At 38.7% G+C, this 6,182-nt stretch overlaps 1 long non-coding RNA gene across 2 annotated transcripts; it reads right to left on the bottom strand.

Moving 5' to 3' along the window:
• Positions 1-1,341: 1,341 nt before the first annotated feature.
• Positions 1,342-5,832, bottom strand: LOC113130423 (uncharacterized). 2 transcript variants are annotated; one of them, XR_003295698.1, is made up of 4 exons: positions 5,772-5,832; positions 3,843-4,996; positions 3,225-3,443; positions 1,343-2,489 (listed from the first exon to the last, which is right to left on the bottom strand). It is a non-coding gene; the product is annotated as an uncharacterized LOC113130423 (long non-coding RNA). The 2 variants fall into 2 exon arrangements; XR_003295697.1 differs by having other exon boundaries at positions 1,342-2,489; positions 3,225-4,996.
• Between the last annotated feature and the right edge of the window lie 350 nt (positions 5,833-6,182).

The raw sequence follows: 6,182 nt of genomic DNA, 5'->3' as shown, positions 1-6,182 counted from the left end.
ACACTGAAAATGCTTTTTAACCCACCAAAAGTCAAAAACACAAAGATGGTGAGATGTTAACTAAGTAAATATTCACATTTAAGAAGCAAACGAATGAAAATATTTTGAATTTTTGCTTAAAAGACGTGTTAAAGTTTTTTTTTATTTGATCAATCAACTGTCTTTTTTTTTTAGCTCTAGATTAAAAACTTTCTGGGTGTCTGGTAAAACAGATTGAAATGTGGGGGTCAGCAGGTTCAACAACTATTTTTTTAGCCCTGGGCTTCACTTAGGTGGTTTGGAAGCATCAGCAAGGAGAAAAGTAAACATAATCTTTCTTTTCAAACTTATGAGATAGAAAGTTTAAAGTCTTAATACTTAATACAGTGGTGTGAGAAAGGGGAAACATGGTTAGCACTGTTGCCTCACAGCAAAAAGGTTCCTGGTTCAAAACCCAGCAGGGACCTTTCTGTGTGGAGTTTGCATGTTCTCCATGGGTTCTCTCGTGTGGGTGTACCCCTGCCTTTCACCCAAAGAGAGCTGGGATAGGCTCCAGCAGATCCCTGTGGCCTTGAATAGGAATAAGCAGGTATAGATAATGGATGGATGGTTTGAGATCATCTTTATAACTCACAGCAGGGTGAGTTATAAAGATGAATTGCCACTTTCACAGCAAACGGAAGGGAACCAATACAGAAATGGAAATAGGCCTACATGTGCTTGTGTATTAAAAAATAACAGAGTAGTGTAATTTTATGTATTATAAACATTTTTATTCACTGTGAATTTCTTCTTTTACTGAATGAAAATTCTTATATATATATTATATATTCATTCCTTCCTGACAGGACTGCACTCCGGCCTGTATGACACCCTCTTGTGGTGAAGGTTTGCAGCAACGATTCACTAAATTTAAAAACATTCACAAAAATTCACAAAATTCAGATCCACAAAACCAGATTTGTGATTCACAAAAATTTCTACATTTCTGTTTTTTTCTGTCAAGATGGGGTGCTGAGTGTACATTAGTGAGAAATAAAATGAACTTTTTTGATTTTGGCAAATGGCTGTAATGACACAAAGAGTGAAAAATTTAAAGGGGTCTGAATACTTTCCGTACCCACTGTAAATCCAAATAAACTCCTGCACAGTGTATTCACTTGCAATCTGGATTTATTATAAACATATCGTTCCTGAGACCTTCATCAGGTTATCCTACTGTGCGAGAGCAAAGAACATCTTAAATAGGTTGGCTGACCCACAAGGACCACTCACACACCAAGATGTTCTCTCCTTTCACATGGGAGCTGCGAAAGTTTATTCTGATTTACGGTGAATACAGGGTCCAGAATTAACAGCATCCACCAGCCAAATGCTGGTAAAATGGCATTTTAAAGGCTAGCAGATTTACTTCACAAAAAAAAAAAAACAATGGTAATCTACTGTATGGCTGGTAAAATCTGAACATTTGCTAGCCATTTGGCAGGTGAGTTAAAATGTTGATTTCAGACACTGGGTGAATATGCAAGATTACTTTATTAATTATTGACAGATTTTACATTAAATGTATTAAACTAGGTTCATGTATGATAGGTGGGACTGCTCCTTTAAGATGCAGCCATTGTTAGCAATCATAGAGGTGTTGATTGCTCTAAATGTCTTCTAGATTCAAGGATGGGCTTTCAACACTAGATGTCATTCATGCTTTGGAGCAGCATGCATGCATATTCAAGCCCTTTATGTGCTCAAGTGTGGAGCAGCTGACATCTGCAGCTTTGGAGGAAATTTTTGAAGTTCAGCTCAGTGAAAAGGGCAGCACAAGACGACATGAAGAAACCAGAGTACTAGGATTCTGGAGAGACTATCTTCTCGAGACAGAAGGTTTATTTTAATTAGAAGAATTATCTCTCTAACATACAGGGCTCTCTCTCAAGGACATCCTGATATTTGCCACAGGATTAAACACATTGCCTCCCTCTCAAATTCAGCCACAACCCAAACTGATTTTTCAGTCAACGTCTCGCTTCCCAGTCAGCAGCACCTGTGCAAACACAATCAAAATACCAATCTCTAAGACATATGATCAGTTTAAAATAGATATGGACTTTGGGATACGAAACTCTCCTGGTTTTGGAAATTCAAATATAGTAACAGAAAACACAAATTCTGATGTTGGTCCTTTAAGGCAGTTGCTACCTTGATTTTGAAACTTGTTCTGTGAAAGTTGTGATAGTTCATTGTTTTGGCTGTTTCAAACAAAGTTTCATTCAAAGGTGGAATCACATTTAATTACATATGAGCCATGTTCGTCAATCTAATGTAGTTGTCCACACAGGACTCCCAGGTCAATGGCTGCATCAGACCACTCCGTCTCTGTAGGTCCTCAAAGTGTGCCTGGAGATTGTCATCTCCACATGGACTGCAGGTTGGCTCAACCACAAACTCGCTCAACCACAAACTCGCCCAATTCCTCCTGGCAGACTGGGAACCCACAGTCAGTTCCACCAAACCTGGGAGTAAAATGTGCATATCAGTTCAATTTGACATTTACATTTGTTTTCAGTCAACTGGCACACTGGCAGCAAATGTGCACTGATCAGCAACATTAAAACCAGCTGCCTAATAAGTTTTAATGTTGTAGCAAGCTGTAATGCACTTTGTGTTCTGACTGCTTTCTATCATAACCTGCATCAGACTAGTCTTTGCTGGTCCAAAGAAACTCAACTGGTGAACAAATTAACAGCGTCATGGGCATCTGAGACACAGAAACGCATGGGAAGCAAAGGTTAGTCTGATCCCAGACAAGAACTACTACAGCACAAGTTACTGAAAAAGACAAATGCTGGCTGTGATAGAAAGCTGTCAGATTCATAGAGGATCACCTATTAGGCAGCTGGTTTTAATGTTGTGGCTGATCATTGTATATGGTGGTTCATCTGTAAGCATGCAGGTGTGCTGAAGTTAAGTTCATCCTGTATTAATTCTGAGACGTGTTAGGAGTATCAAAATGTAATACTGAATTGTACTTGAAGTTTTGCAATTTGTAATATTTGTGACTAAAGTTTGGAAATAAAGTAATTTTCTGTCACACTGAATATTAAGAGATTATTAGAGTAATGGCTGACATGAGATGAATACATGACAGAATCTTCATTATAAGAGAAAAATATTTTGAAATCTATACAACAGGCAACAGAATTGAATTGCATATAGATAGTAATGACGTAAATTTGATAGAAACAAACCTATAAGGCAGGTAATATATGACATCTGGTTTACCAGATGGACAACGAGACTGTTTAACAGGTCTGATGGTATGAGTGTTCCACTTTTCCCTGCATTCATCAAGGTCCCTCTGTAGCACACCCATGAACACAAACCGCACTACGCATGTGTGTTCATGACTGCCATTGAAGAGATGTCTCTCCCTCAGATCTTTCATCAGGTCCATCCAGAACTGAGACCTGAAAAAGATTCAAATTAGAGCTGTAGTTTATTTTAGGTGATTGAAAATGTACATTGTAATAATCCAAACAACTGTAAACATGCAGTGCCACAGAAGGCATTTCATGAATAAAATATCTGTTCTTAAACCATGATTCTTAACAATTCAGTGGCATAAAGACCTGATGTTATGTTATCACATATGGATTTATGTAAAATGTCTTGATGCTACATTTCAAAACAACCTAAATTCAGGCTATGCAATTCAAATACTGTAGCGTTACTTAAGTATACATTTGAGGCACTTGTACTTTACTTGAACAATTACATCGGATGGAAACTAAAATTCCATGATCATTTTAAGATATACTGATCAGTACTAGGGGTGCAAAAATAGAGATAAATGTTGAGGGCCAAACCTCTGTTTTCGGAAGTATGACCACCAGCTTTCTATTCGCTGGTTTGCTGTTGAGGATCAATACATATGACTGGCAGCTTCAGCAAAGCCATCAGTGTGGGATGATCTTAACACACAATGGATTGCCACCACTGTGCCGTTTTCAGTGCCGCAGTCCGTGCGAAGCCGCATTGGTAGGATCCCACTTTCTGAGACACATTGCAGATAGTTTTGAGCAATGAACCAGGATCATTGTTGCTGGCTCGACACACCAACCACAGTACTTTGCGGCAGTAGCCATCTATACAACCACTAATTGCCAGACCATAGGGTTTTAATTTGTCGTAACCATCAACATGCCAGACATGGTTTGGTCCATTGGAGCTGTACACTCTTTTTACAAATCTTCGTCTTGCACGAAGTTGAACTCCTGAGGGATCAAGCTCTCCTATCAAAGCCATGACATCATCCCTTCTAACTGTCAGACAATACTTCTGGCGCAATGTCTGCCACATCAAACGGTAGCCATAATGCTGGCCTGGTCCCTTCAGCTCTTCTTGGATGGCAGCACGTACAATAGCCAGAGGAGAGTCATTTTTTTGCCTAGACAGTGAGAAACTTTTCAATTTACTCTTTAGAGAGCGAAGGCTCATTTTAACATTGTGAATTGTTGCCAGGAAATCCAAAATTTCATTGTTGCTGTAGCCATCATGGAAATACTTTTTAATCAGATGCTCTTCTGTGGGGCTGTCCAATGCTGAACCTGACAAACAAAGAGTGAAAAAATGACTACAAGCTGCAGCTTGGTCATTCTGTGTCAAATCATCTAAGGTTTGTCACAGCACGGTCACATTTAGTTCAAAGTTATACTGTTCCCAAATCTAAGGCCTGTAAAATGTTTCTGTTCGAATCCTATGTTTAAATGTGTTTTGCTCCTTTCTATTTTTACAATCAGAAATGCTGGTTTACCTGCGAAGAATCAATATTTGGGCATTAATATCTTGAAAAGTGTGGTGTGTTGAACCCTCATTACCTGCAAAATAAATACACACACAATCAAGACTACTTACTGTTGTCTTCAGCTTGTGCCAAGAACTGTACATTTTTGCCACATGAGCTACAGAACACTTGAACTCTCTGCAGATCCTGGCCACAGAAAGGGCAAAACATGGCAGTCTGGAAAGACAGACAATGATATGATGAATCCAAATTTACCCAACTCAATTAAAAATGACATGAATAGGAATCATTGCTAAATAAAGACAAAAACTAAATCAGAGGAACAGGTCATTTTTTGTGTGTTTTTGTGCGGTTATAGTTTCTGGATGTTTACCCTGTGTTTTGTTTTACTTGTTACCTCTCTCTCCTTGTCACCTTTATCTGCTTTTTACTTCTGCTTGGGTATATCTAATGCTCTATTCACTTCTCTTTAACACCTTCCCATTTGGTCTTAATGTCCTTTCTCTGCTTCCTGTCATTTCCTTTGTTGCTCTTCTTCTCATTGTCTCCTTTTTTCACCCCTTTTCTCTTTCCTTGTCATCTCCCTGCCCTTTGCACTGTGTTTTACCTGCACTCGGTTTGTCATCTCTCTATTTTTCTTATTTTGGCACCTCTCCCTACATTTCTTTTTACATAACCTTCGTTGCTATCTGTTTCACCTCTCTCTAATCATCCTCTTGTCCTTTTGCTGATCAATAAAGTGTCCAATATGAGGAGACCATGTGAACAAGAGAAAACTAACGTTGAATGCAATCACAGCAGTTGGGTCTCACCGGAAAGTAGTTACAGTGACTCCCGTTACCACTACGGATAACGTGAGTTAATCAGTTAAACGCAAGCTATTATATATCAGTCTCTAGCATGCCAACATTGCAAGGTAAATTTGTTGCTCTTTTATAATATTGTAAAATGTGACGGCCAAGTGTTTAAAACAAACAAACGGAAAACGTACCCTTTTTATGTCGCCTCTGTAAAAGTTATCCAAACTTTGTTCATAACATCCCTGAGTTCGGGGTCCCCCTATCGGCCTGGCGCACTTCCGTTGTGTTCTCTCTTTTGCAACGCGTTTCTCTTTTGCAGCGCGTTTGCCCTTGTCGGCCACCGTAGTAAAGACCCTTGAGTGAGGTAAATTAATATTGGACTGTATAAGTAGTCTGAGTGTTCCAAATACATTAAAGTATAACGAAAAACTCTGATATGAATTATGAATTAAAGATTTTAAACTGTCAGAGTTTCATTTGTGTGTACAAATATGCAAATGTGTTTTGTTTGAACCAAGAGTTCCAGAATCTGTGTTGCCATAATAAAGAATAACCTGATAAAGCAGGACGCATGACAAATAATATTGACTTGAATAATTCAT

Source organism: Mastacembelus armatus, chromosome 5, assembly GCF_900324485.2.
Source record: "Mastacembelus armatus chromosome 5, fMasArm1.2, whole genome shotgun sequence".
In the NCBI taxonomy this organism is placed as follows: Eukaryota; Metazoa; Chordata; class Actinopteri; order Synbranchiformes; family Mastacembelidae; genus Mastacembelus; species Mastacembelus armatus.
The sequence above is the reverse complement of the archived record's forward strand: the minus strand, read 5'-3'. Positions and strand labels throughout refer to the sequence as shown.